Raw genomic sequence first — 13,318 nt, 5'->3', positions numbered from 1 at the left:
CACCAACATTTTTTAACCATTTAATTTATGCTATGAAGCACATATATCATCTTCTTAATGACTTAAGAAGAGCTGTCATTTATTGGGCAAATGCCAGTGGCCACCATTATAATAAACATTTTGTATGTGCTGCCTAATTTGAGAGTCAACGGTACCATGACGGGGTTGAATAATTTTACAAATATCATAGTGTACTAAGGCCAGATTCAAAAGTAGGATTATCTGATTCAAAGATAGCCTATGTCTGCTCTTAATATAGCCTCCCTTATTTTCACTCATACAAAAATAATAGGTACCCTCAAGATCAGATGAGCTATTTACTGCTGTTTACCCAAAAGCAGCAAACATTGGTTTAGATACATATTTTTAGTTGGTATGGGCTACAGGCTAAATTGCATCTCTTCCAAAAAGATATGTTGAAATCCTAAATCCAAGTCTCTCAGGAGATGACCTTATTAAGAAATGGAGTCTTCACAGAGGTAATCAAGTAAAAGTGGTTCATTACAGTGGCCCTAGTCCAATGTAACTGGTGTTCTTATCAAAAGAGAATATTTGGGCACAGAGAGAGGACTACGTGAAAGACACAGGGAGACACCATGTCAAGATGAGGACTGGAGTGGTGCATCTAGAAGCCAAGGAAGGCCCAAGACCGCCAGCAAACCCACAGAAGCTAGGTAGAAGCAAGGAAGGGCTCTCACATACAGGTTTCAGAGGGAGCGCGGCCCTGCTAAAAGATTTTGACCTGGTACTCTCCAGAACTGGGAGATAAACATGTTTCTGGGGTTTTGCAAGCTCCTCAGTTGGTAGTACTTTGTTACAGCAGCCCTAGCAAACTAACATCGTATGCTTGTACAGTTTGCTTAGCTGCTAAGACTTCAATCTTAGCAGGTGCTACTCAGAACAGCTTCTGTCCTCACTCTTGATAGGCTGCTTTGAATATATTATGGGATGGGAGACCGAATTAAAAAAAAAAAAAAAACTTGTTAAAACTGCCTGTAAAATTAGGGTAACCCATGAGAATATTCAAGAAGTCAAATCCATTGGCTATAGTATATGGTAAACCATGTTGTCCAGAGACGGTCTTCTGTGTTTCGGATCTGGCAAGATATTTCAAATATCTGTGGCTTTTTATAACATCTCTCTGGTCCAAGGTGTTTTGTTTTGCTCTGAAACAGCTATAAGGGAAGTTGAATCTTTTTCAATATCCCAAAGCAGCATGTCCAATATGAGAAAACTAAAGGTCCAAAAAATGGTAGATTTACTGATTACTTATCCCTCATACATTCCACTTGACGTCGGCTTCCTTCTTTGCAGTGTACTGATAATATCTGTTGTTGCAGTGGGATCCAGAATGTGGTTTCAGGCTATCATTTTCTGTGGAGTGGTTAAGAAAATGCCCTTTCTTTTTGTTTTGGTCAATCTTCTCTTCAGTCGATCATAAGCCTGGCAAATGTTCTATTTTTCTACCCCCCACAGCAGAAGGGCCACTTGAGCCTCAAAAACAAAACGGCGGAGCAGTAATGAGGGTTTAGGTTGATATGTTCTACCCAGCACCTGCTCCCGAGCTACCGAATAATGAATGAGCATGAATAACACATTGCGAACACAGGAGAATCTGCCTTCTTCGTATTAGGCATCGGGCGGTTTCAAAAGGAGTTTTGTGACTGCGCTTCTCAACCGAGACCACCCACCTATGAAAACCCACGTGAAAAAGGCAGAGAACAGTTCGTTTATAGGTTGACATTTAACTAGCCTGCGCTGTGCATTCAATAATTTCTATAAGGTTCAGGGTTTCATTAACATGCAACCCGCGACTTGGTCCAAATTAAATTTTACCTTACCCCCACACACATTTCAGTACAAACCTTAAGCTTCATTCTTTCAGGTTTGGTCCCTTGTTTGTGAGCCAGGCACATAGTTCTTGCACAGAGCTTTGAAGCATAAAAACCTGTGGTTTTTTTTTTGTCCTCGTAGAGCTCGTGGTTTAGTTGAAGAGATAGACAATGAACAAGGAACCAGATATGCAAATTACCGTGTTCATTACAGATTGCCCTTAGTGCTTCTCAGGCAATAAGCAGGGATCTCAGAGAGTACGCATTTGGAGGGAAGCCTACCTGAGGCGTTAGTGTGGGTCTCACAGAATCCCCAGGTGTAGGTGGCATCTGGAGCCAGACTTGCTGAACAAGCAGTTCTAAGGTGGAAATCTGTTCTCTCCTGCAGCAGAACAGTGGTCTTTGTGGTGGGAATGTGTCTGAGAAAAGGGGAGAGTGGTTCAAGCAGTGGCAAGAGAGGGGAGCTGGGGCCAGGTCAGCTCACCATGTTCAAGCAAATCCTTGAGCTCAACCTTACTTCCCACTTGTACTTGACTAAAAAGATAAAGCCAGTCCAGGAAAGGGAACATATTTGAATCTATTATCACTTTTGAGGTAAGAGTGGAGGATTTTGCTATTTTCCAGAGAAATGTTAAGCAACTAAGACCATTACGAACCCGTAGGATAATAGAGCCCAAGGTTAGCCTAGAAATCAAGTCCTACCTCCATCCAAAGACAGAATTCCTTCCGCAACCCCCCCAACAAGAAACTGTTTTCCTAGCCTTTCAATACGTCAGAGAATGGCCACTCGCAGCCACATAAAGTAGTTCATTTCACCTTCAGACACCACTGATTTGCAGAAAGTTCTTCCTCCTGCTGACTCACAGGCAGCCTCACGGTTGGTTCTGCTGCTGCCCATGGGAGGCTTACGTCAGACACAGCTTCTGCTTAGTTGTCCCCCACAGGCACTGGTCGTTCACCAGTGGCCTCCAGGATTGTTACTGGTCAGTGCCCTGTTCTGATTAGCCAGTGTTTGTTCCCTGTGGGGTATTTTGAATATCACTTCTGGTGATAAGAAGTGAAGTCCTAACTTCTCATAATAATGGACAATAGGATAGCTCCATCCTAGGCTTCTGGGGGCCCCGTCTATGAAATAGGGAGAATGACTGTACTGACTTGATAAGGCTGTTGAGGATAACATAGAATACAGCACTTAAAGGCTTATCCTGGTCTCTCACATGTTGCGTTAAGTGAAATCTACCAACATTAGAACGTCACAATGATTCAGTGATAGTTGAAAACGACTATTCATCCCTTAAATACCCTCAGTTTGACATAAGTTTTTCACCGTCTAGCCCTTTCTACCACTGGACACTTCCTAATCATTTGTTCAATGTTTTCTGACAGTTGAACAACCACTGTGTGCAGACTACTGGACTCAGAGTTTTATCTGCTTCATCTCACTAAACCTTCAAGGCAACCCTATAGATACTGTTACTGTCTTCAATATACACAATCAGAGGTCTCAGTCCCAGAAGGGTATTTCTCATCTTTTACTGGGGAAGCAAAAGTTTTCCTGATGGCCCATACGGTAGAATCCCCCTTAGGTTTCATTGACCGTTCTGAAATGGAACAAATTGCTTTTTGCCCCAAATTGAATACGCCTTTCCTCAATTTGGCTTTTTAAAAAAAAAAAAAAAAAGCCCTCTCATGGCAGTTAATATGTTACAATCAATACATGACCACTTTTTCGTCTCTCATACTTTATAGACACTTTCCCCTCCTCAAACTAGTACATCTCCATCCGTAAAAGCTCTTCAGATTGAGGGAAGATCCAGGAGATCCGAGTTCAGGCCAGTCTCCATGGCTAGGGGATTTAGTTCATGTCCCTGATGCTGTGTCCTTGCTTCCCTGGTTACTGAACAGGGAAACATGACCTAGGTTTCTATCTGTGTGAGTCCAAATTAAAGGAAATAAATAATGGCAGTGAATGAGCTTTGACCAATGCTTAACAGCAAGGCAGGGAGCCTTGTCATTAAACATTCTGCCTCCAAATATTGCAAAGTTGGCTAAAAATCTCAAGTGAATAGGATGGTTTTATAGAACTGTGCTTTTTGACAGGGATGTCTATACTTCTGGGTCTATACCATCAGGATAAGCATGAGTCATCTTCTAGAAAAACAGATTTACTCCACGGTAAGACACGTGGAACTTTACTTTTACATTTATTTTTTTTAATTTTAATATTTTATTATTATTATTATTATTTATTTGACAGAGAGAGAGAGATCACAAAGAGGCAGAGAGAGAGAGGGGAGGAAGCAGGCTCCCTGCGGAGCAGAGAGCCCAATGCGGGGCTCGATCCTAGGACCCTGGGATCATGACCTGAGCCGAAGGCAGAGGCTTTAAACCACTGAGCCACCCAGGCGCCCCCTTTACTTTTACATTTAAAAAGACATGGCTATATTGTAGAGTAGGCTGGAAAATATACATTATTTTCAGCTCTCTGAGTTGCCCTTTCTTTACCTGCTAGGTATAATATCCACATTAGGGAGCTGTGGTTGGAAGTAAAAGATATGTCCTCTATCAAGTAGCTGTCATAACATGGACAATAAATGGCAGCTCAAACCATCCTGTTACTCAGGGATAAGATAGCAGTTTGACCGTTTTTTCTATCAACTCTCCTCAAACACCTCTTCTTGTGTCTCTGTCAGGAATTGCTGATCAATCTTCACCCTCTTTCCTCTTGAACATAAACGCCCTCCTTTTCAACATGGCAGGCACTACTAACTAAAGAGTTGGCCCCATCCTTGGAACCTACTTGCTAAAAATAACCAAGTGAGCAATAGTGGAAAGACCATGACATTTAAATTCCATCTGTACCATTTATGAGCTAGGAGACTGTGGACAAGTCAGGGCCCTTAAGTCTCCTTTTTAAAATTTATTCTATTTATTTATTTATTTAGGCAAATGTGGCTAGTACTGCTTTCCTTTGGTATATAAGTGATAAATCAATGAAGGGAGGTGACTTTTGAGGGAGCATCTGTGAGAAGCCTAGATGGTGCACAGAAAGTCAGGGCTCAAAGGGTTGTAAAAGGTGAGCTGAGCAGGTTAGTATCCCTCTGCTGCACTGCCCACTTGCTGTACCACTGTCAAATGCTTATCCAGCCTCAGTGACAGCATCCACGGCACATTTTAAGATTTTGTGGTAGATTATGCCAACCTTGGAAGTATCTAACTATTAAGAAGTTCTTTCTCAGATCCTGATTTAAGAGCTTATTTGTAACTCCTTCAAGTGCTCTCTACTGAAGAACTGTCCTCTTTTTTCACCTAAGGGTTATTAAGATCTGGTCCCTACCACTCTTCCCCATTACCAAAGAAACCTGTCTTGGTTGGGTGAATCTCTGCATAAGCTGCTTGGGTTGTGGGGATTGGAGGAGAGTGAGATGCTGAGATGGGGGTCTAATGATCTAGCTTGTGTTTTGTGGAGGGGACATACACACTAAATTATTAGGGATAATGGAGGGGAAATTCAGAAGCCACAGGAGAAGACATCTGAGAGAAGGAAGGCATGGGGAGTGTGCTGGTGTCTTCAGTGATACTACGGGAAAAGAAACACAAATCCAAAAAGGAATAACTGGGTAACATTTTCATGGATGGGAGGTTGGTAAAATCACTGTCCTCATCACCTGATTAATATATAATGGTACTGGATCTGTGTCATGAGATGACAAATAAAAGGCATTGCTATCCATGAAAAGCCATTACACCCAAAATGAATATGCAAACATTATATGTTTATATAATGATTTATAAATACTATATATGGAATATGTATTATATGTTATATTATTGCAGAATATATTTGTAATTCATATCCCCTTGAACAAACCTGTGGGAAATGCTGGACTTGAACAACAACAAAACTAAGCAGGCAGAAAGCTGCTCAAAGAGTAAATCTTAAAAGTTCTCACCACAGTAAAACACAAAAGAAAAAAAACCCACTGTAACTATGTGTGGTGATGGATACTAACTAGACTGATGGAAGTGGTCGTTTCACAATATATATAAGTATCAAATCACTATGTACTATACCTGAAACTAATATGTCAATTATTATCTCAATTTTTAAAAATGAAATTTAAATTAAAAAAAAAGAAGAAGAAGAAGAATCACCAGTTCATAAAAAAAGATGGACATTGTACCAGACCCATAATGTAGGTCTGGCCGTCTTCATAGCTGCCTCCTGTTCCAAAGCATGCATTTCTGCTTACAATTTCCTCTTCCACCCTGCCATCCCCACCTCACTTTTTTTTCTTAACATACATCTGTTTATGTGACCAATAACCTTTGTGTGACATCTTAAATTATAAATTATAGAATCATATGCATATTTTTTCCTTCTCAAGAACTTGGGGGATAAAAACCATTAAAATGTTTCTGTATTTAAAAAAAAAAAAAAGAACTTGGAGAGGGCCCAGTATAAGAGCACATTATGTAACAAAGAATGAAACCCCAACTGTAGACCTCTCGGAAAGCCACAGATACCGAAGGGCTTGACTATGGTTTGGATGCGCGGATTTTCTTGTACCCTGATCTCACAATACCCCATATAGGATTGCAGGGTGAACAACTTGATTCCAGGGTAGGAGCAGGGAAGGGATGTAATTAGCCTATTAAGTTCTGCTAATGTCTTGTAAAGTTATTCAAGTGAGAACGGCAGACAGATCAGTCCCATCGTGGACCCCACTGCAGGGAGCCTTGTATTTTTATGGTGCTATTTATAGTTGCCACAGTGGGCGTCTGCTGATTCAGCCTTTTCTGTTTCATTGAATCAAGATGGAATGAAGAATTTCTACAGAATGTGTGTCCCTAGAACTGCAACTTACCACCTCCCAAATTCTGTAGCCCCTCTCTGAAATCGCAGACTCTAATTGTGCAGAAATCACTTCTTCCTTACCCTTACTCTAATGTACAATCAAACTTAATAAAAATGATCGATGTTTTAGTTGACCAACAGTAAATACAGTGCATCGGGGACAGAGAGAGGGCTTTTTGTTCTGTTTTTCCTCTCTCTTTTTAAGAAGAAAAGAAATACATGGCTTATTCTTCCAGAAGTCTGAGAAGACAAGGGACCAGATGCACGCATTTCTATGACAAATATTTACTTAAGCCCTTTCTTTGTTCTGGGCACTTCTGCGAGCCTGGGAGTTATAGCATTGAGCAATACAGAAAAGATGTCCTTTTTCTAAGAACTTGCATTCCAGTGGGGGTAAAAAAAAAAAATCATAAATAAATAAGAAAACAATGTTAAGTGCTGCACGGAACATAAGATGGAAGTCAAGAGGTAAGGACGGTGGGGGAGGCTACTCTAAGTCGAGTGGTCAGAAAAGAACTTGGAGGAGGAGATGATGTTTTAGCAGAGACCTGAAATGACGGGCAGCGGTGAACCAAGTGAAGGTCTAGGAGAGCAGGACTGCAGGCAGAGGGGGCCATCTGTGCAGAGGGGGTAAAGCGGACCAGAGAAGCTGGAGCATGGGGTGTGGCAGGGACAGGAGGCTCTTGTGTGGCGCTCGGGGCTGTGTGGGGCTAGCGTACACAGAGGCCATATGATGCCAGCAATGAACGGCTTAGATTTTCTTCCCTGGGGGTTGGGAGCCAGATGATGTTGTTCAGGGAAGCTGTGTGTCACGAACACTACCGCTCCGGATGCTTTGTGGTCAGTGGATTGTCAGGGGGCTATAGGAGAAGCAAGAAGGTACTACTAAAATACTTCAACTGTGAGATACAATGGTAGCAGTGGAAATGGTAATTATATTTATGTTTATTGTAGCAAAATATATACAAAATAAAATCATGTTAATGATTTGCAAGTGACAAAGTACATGAAGTACACTGACGCTGCTAGGCCGTCATCTCCATCCACCTCCAGAAATTTTTCATCACCCCAAACTGAAACTCCATACCCATTAGTCATCGATTACCCTTCCCTCCTCACCCCAGCCCTTGCTAACCACTATTCTGTTTTCTGTCTCTGTGAATCTGACTATTCTAAGTACCTCGTGTACGTGGAGTCACACCATGTTTGTCCCTGTGTCTGGCATATTTCACTTTGTATAATGTCTTTACGGTTCAACCACTTTGGAGCCTGCATCAGAACACCATTCCTTTTTAAAGCTGGATTCCACTGTCTGTACACACCACATTTTGTTGATCCTTCCCCCATGGATGGATAGTTGGTTTGTTTCTACTTCTTGACTACTGTGAGCAGTCCTGCTACAAATATGGATATACAGTTATCTGTTCAAGGGCCTGCCTTTCAATTCCTTTGGGTACAGACCCATAGAAAGACAATTGTGGGATCATATGTTAATTTCCATGTTAAATTTTTTGAGGAACTGCCATACTGCTTTCAACAATTCTACTTCAAAGGTAAAGTTATCAAGAGTTGTTGAAGGACTGGTGTTATGAGTTAAAGAATTAAGGATGATCTCAGGATGGGCCTCTGGGTGGCTCAGTTGGTTAAGCATCTGAGCCTTGATTTTGACTCAGGTCATGATCTCAGGGTCATGATATTGACCCCTGTGTCAGGCTCCACATTGAACATGGAGGCTGCTTAAGATTCTCTCTCTCCCTCTCCCCCTGCTTGTGTGCACATTTCCTTTCTCTCCCTTAAAAAAAAAGAAAAAGAAAAAGAAAAAAAAAGTAGAAAAGAATGATCTCAAGATTTTCATTTTTACAGTGGGAGAATTATGGGGCCATGTACTAGGGTAAGGAATTCTGAAATAAGAGGGTTTGGGTGTTTGTGTGGAATGTGGATAAATATCAGAGTTTCTCTTTAGAACATATTATATTTATCATGGCTGTTAGACAAACAGATGGAAACATCAAGCAGAAAGTTTGATATATTATTAATCTAGAATTACAGGGTCAGGGATACAGATTATATATATTTATATATATATATATATATATACACATATACACACAGATATATACAGATGTATATATATTTATAAAATATATATAATATTTAAAATCACAGGACTAAATGAAATAACTTAAGTGGAGAGTAGTTGTATATACGACTGAGCTCTGGGGAATCTCATCATTTAAAGGTTGAACCAAGAAGATACCCACAGACAAGACTGAGGAAGAATCTCTGTGGCAGGAGGAAAACCAGGAGAATGGGGCTTTTTGCAAGCCACAAGAATAAAATAGGTCAGAAGGGAAGGAATGTTCAAACACAGAGAAGTTAAGCATGATAAATAAAAGTGCACCCAGTGGATTTGGGAAGCTGGAGGTCATCGATGTACTTGACAGGCAGTTTCAGGAAGTAGAGGGGAGGGAAGCCTGGTTAGAATAGCTGAGGAGAAGAATGGAAATGCTGTTTCTAGTTTCTCACCTATTAACCACTCAACCCAGAGTTGTTATTACAAAGGAAAACAGTAAAATTGGACAAGTGGAGGTCACTAGGCATGAGGGAAGTTATTTCCAAGAGACTCAATCATAACATATTTCATACAAGAGGAGTAGAAAGGGAAGGTGTAGCAGAAGGAATACCTAGCTAGGAGAAATCTGAGAAGGTGAGAAAAGACGAGATCTGGAGCCTCTGGAAAAGAGTTGACTGGGGTAGGTACAGGGACTTTTCATCTAGTATAACTGGAGGAAAGGTCATAAGTATGGGTATAGAAATAAGGAGGTTGGTAGACTTCGTGGTAGATAGTTCTTTTGTCTTTGTGAAGACAGGTCAGTCTTCAGCTGAGAGCAATGGGAAAGTGTGCAGTGCTCCTCTTGGAGAAGGGATCTCCCTATGGCTTGGAACACTGGTGATGGCTTGAGATGTGTGGCCATGAGTTTGAATGAGAAGTCAATACTACTGTGACCCGTTCTAGGAAAGTTCAAGAGTGTGGCTGTAGGTGAAAAGAAGGGGGGAGCTGGGTTTAACCAATACTGGAGTTCTAATAGGTGAGTATAGTTGAAGGGGATAAGAGAATTTAAAGATTTGTACCAGGAATGTTAATGATGGCTGTGGAAGGGAACTGAGGATATGAGTGAGAGTTGTGATGCATGAATGCCAAGTGACAGAGTTAATAATTGGTGGCCTTAGGGTGCTGCATGTGGCAGCTTGGGAGGTGGATTGGATAGAAGGTGAGGTGCGTCAGGGGACGGGCTGTTGTAACAGCAAAGGAACAGTTATAGGACATAGGAGTAAGGAAACAACAGGGGTCCAGAGACAGAAAAATAACTGTAGGTAACTTGGGGAACTGAGTGCTGGGGGATTCGACGGAACATCCACAAGACCTTGTCATCAGCAAGAATGACGGATAGCAAGAGAGGGGGAACTCATTTGTGACCTGATTATATGCAAGATGTAAGAGTCCTCCGTATATATCTTAACCAAAGAATGTTGTCAAAAATGCTAAGTGTTGTACTTTTCTAGTGCCTTTTGGTTCCTAGATAAGCTTCCAAGAGGTTCATAGATTAAAATCGGATTGATATCCTTGGCTGTGGACAAGGCCTGGATGGTATTGCTGAAGATGACCGTACATCAGAAAGTCCTAGAAGTTTCTGTTTGTTTTCAGACAGACAGCTGGGCCTGGCCACAGAGAGTCTAACTGCCCCAGGGCTGAACTAGGACAGAGAACCCAGGGAGTTTAGAGCCCTGCCGGGTGATTCTGAACATAACCATGGGGTTAAACCATAGTATAGTTCCCCTTAAGTGAAAGAAACAGCTTAGAAGAAGTTCTCTCATACTTAGTATTATTTAACCAGGATAAAGAGATAAGGAAGTGGTGCTAAATTTCAAACCTAGAAAGTGTCTACATGTTCTATCAGGAATTTTAATATAGTACGAGGGGTTTATTTTCATGCTCTTCTGGCAAATATGTGAATAAACAATGTTAGCATACTACCGTTTACCCTGTAGTGACTTAGAAGTGACCGCGTCACATTTTGGGGAAGCTGTATACTCAGAATCTGTGTTTATACACTTTATTTTTATGTTAAAAGTCCACTTTTTATTTTTTTTAAGGATTTTATTTAGTTATTTGGCAGACAGAGGTCACAAGTAGGCAGAGAGGCAGGCAGAGAGAGAGGAGGAAGCAGGTTCTCTGCTGAACAGAGAGCCCGATGCAGGGCTCGATCCCAGGACCCTGGGATCATAACCTGAGCCGAAGGCAGAGGCCTTAACCCACTGAGCCACCCAGGTGCCACAAAAGTCCACTTTTGAAATATTTGTCTTATATTTTCCTCTTATTCCTTCTCTGAATTTAGTAGTAAACATGCTCATTTACCACTGTAAACCTTTTGGCATGGTTCCTTATGAACTTTTCTTACCCTTTCCATCTCAGAAAGAACTAGATTTCATTTATATATCCTTTATTCTAGCACAGTGGTTTATCAAAGTAGTAAGTATTCAATGAATAAACGAATCTAAGATCGAAGTAAGAAGTATCACATGAGCTCTCTGATCTCTGCATTATTCTTTAAGCTTCCAGGTGGTTTCTGGGAAAGGTAGTGGATATAATGACATGTGGCTTTGATACTTAAGAAAAATGAGACTTGATGATTTCACAGAAAGTTCCCGAAGTGTCAAAGCTGCAGCAAGTCATTTTTCTCATCAAGCCCTCATAAACTCAGGCAAGGAAGTCATTATGCTAATCTTGCCATACCCAAGTGTCTTCCCTCCCAGCAAAGCTCCATGGGACCTCCTTTTTGGGAAAAAAAAAAAAAAAATCACTGGGGCCGGTCTCAAAGAAGGAAAAAGAGCCCAATACCTAATACCCGGTTTGCCTTGCACGGTGGCGCACCATTAGTGCTCTGGTTTATAGCGTTAGGATTAACCTCCTTGAAGGCACCAGAAATCCTCCTGGTAGCATTTAGTCATTCACTGCCTACCAGCCACTGTGAGCCTATGTAACGGAACAGGACATTAACCTAGAAACCATCCCTGGCCTCAGGAGTTTACGATCCAGTTGGAGAAAAATAAATGTAAGCATGATAAATGTTATGATGGATGAAGATATGATGCAGGTCACATAGGAGGGGGCAGTGACTCAGAACTGGAAATTCAGAGAAGGCTTCCTGTAGGAAGTGGCATTGGAGCTTTGAGTTGAGGGATGAATCTGCTTTTTCTGAGCCCATAGTGAGAGAGCTCTGCTTCAGGCAAAACAACAGCAGAAGGTGAGGGGACGCAGGAAGCATGGTGGGGGAGGGGGAAACCCCATGTGCTTCTGTGTGGCAGGAGCCCAGGAGCCAGATGATGAAAGGGACTTTATTTCATATGCATGAGTTTGGACTGCATAATTCTGGAAACAGTGGAATCCATCAAAGTGTTTGGGGTGGAGTTGGCAATACAGAGAGAGAGTTAGCCATAGAAACAGGCAGTCTGAAACCCTTCAACGCTCTTTTTAGCCAGTTGTACCCTGCACCAGAGAAAAATGAGCCACACATACAGAAGTTCACCAATGAAGCCAGAATTCACGTTAGGAACCTCACAAGCAAAATAAGAAACTAGTCTAAGCTCATGAGCCTGTCCATGCACTTGCACATTAGTGTGTCATACACATCATTCTGCTTGTAGGTCTGGGGCTTGTTATTCGCTAATATTTTCAAGAAAAGAGGACCCTGACCTGCTCAGTCTGTCCAAGACTAAGGTCACCTTATTCTGGGGGCATCAAAGCCACTTGACTGGGCTGAAAATACATCCCCAAAATCTATTGCAGAATTTATCTTTAATGGCTTTTGTGAATTTAGGCTGAAGGGCTTTAATGGTGCATTAGGGAAGGACAGTAAAACCCTGGGAAAGCAGAAGCAACAGCCCTTACAAACGGCAGAGCTGTTCTCTGCTTGATGAGTGCCGCTCACACCGATACTTGGTCGTAAGGACTCTGAAAGCGATGTGGGCCGCTCCTCTACGCATTTACCATCAAACCACTCCCTTCAGGGAAGAAGGTGAGTTTTGTTCTCTCCTCTGGATTTAACAATCTCATTAGTGTCTGCAAGAGGAGTCCCACTCCTTTAACTACCCCAGCAATAATATTTACTAAAGTAACTAGAGGCATTAGAACACCATCCTGAAAAAGTTTCCAATTTCTGCAACTTTATAATACAACCATATTAGGTATCATCTTTTTCTCTTATTTTGTAGAGTCTTAACCTTCAGTCCAGTGACACAGATGAAAAGGATAATAAATGTTACTACCTTATGGCAATTTAATTGCCCCGTGCCCCTAGGAGTTATACTCACATGTTTATGGGTCATAGGCTACTTAAGAATTTAAGAATGTGAGCTTTCAAAGAGGAAAAAATGAAACAAGACAAAACCAGAGAGGGAGACAAACCATAAGAGACTCTTAATCTCAGGAAATAAACTGAGGGTTGCTGGAGGGATGGGGTGGCTGGATGATGGACATTGGGGAGGGTATGTGCTATGGTGAGTGCTATGAATTGTGTAATGCTGATGAATCACAGATCTGTACCCCTGAAGCAAATAATACATTATA

General features: G+C 41.6%; 1 protein-coding gene across 2 annotated transcripts in view; it reads left to right on the top strand.

Annotated features, from left to right (window-relative positions):
* STK32A (serine/threonine kinase 32A) overlaps nucleotides 1-13,318 on the top strand; it is a 126,946-nt gene that overhangs the window by 75,772 nt on the left and 37,856 nt on the right. The window lies entirely within an intron of this gene.

This window comes from Lontra canadensis, unplaced genomic scaffold, assembly GCF_010015895.1.
Source record: "Lontra canadensis isolate GAN:19392208 unplaced genomic scaffold, GSC_riverotter_1.0 scaffold4, whole genome shotgun sequence".
NCBI classification, from domain to species: Eukaryota; Metazoa; Chordata; class Mammalia; order Carnivora; family Mustelidae; genus Lontra; species Lontra canadensis.
This window is presented reverse-complemented; position numbering and strand designations above follow the sequence as displayed.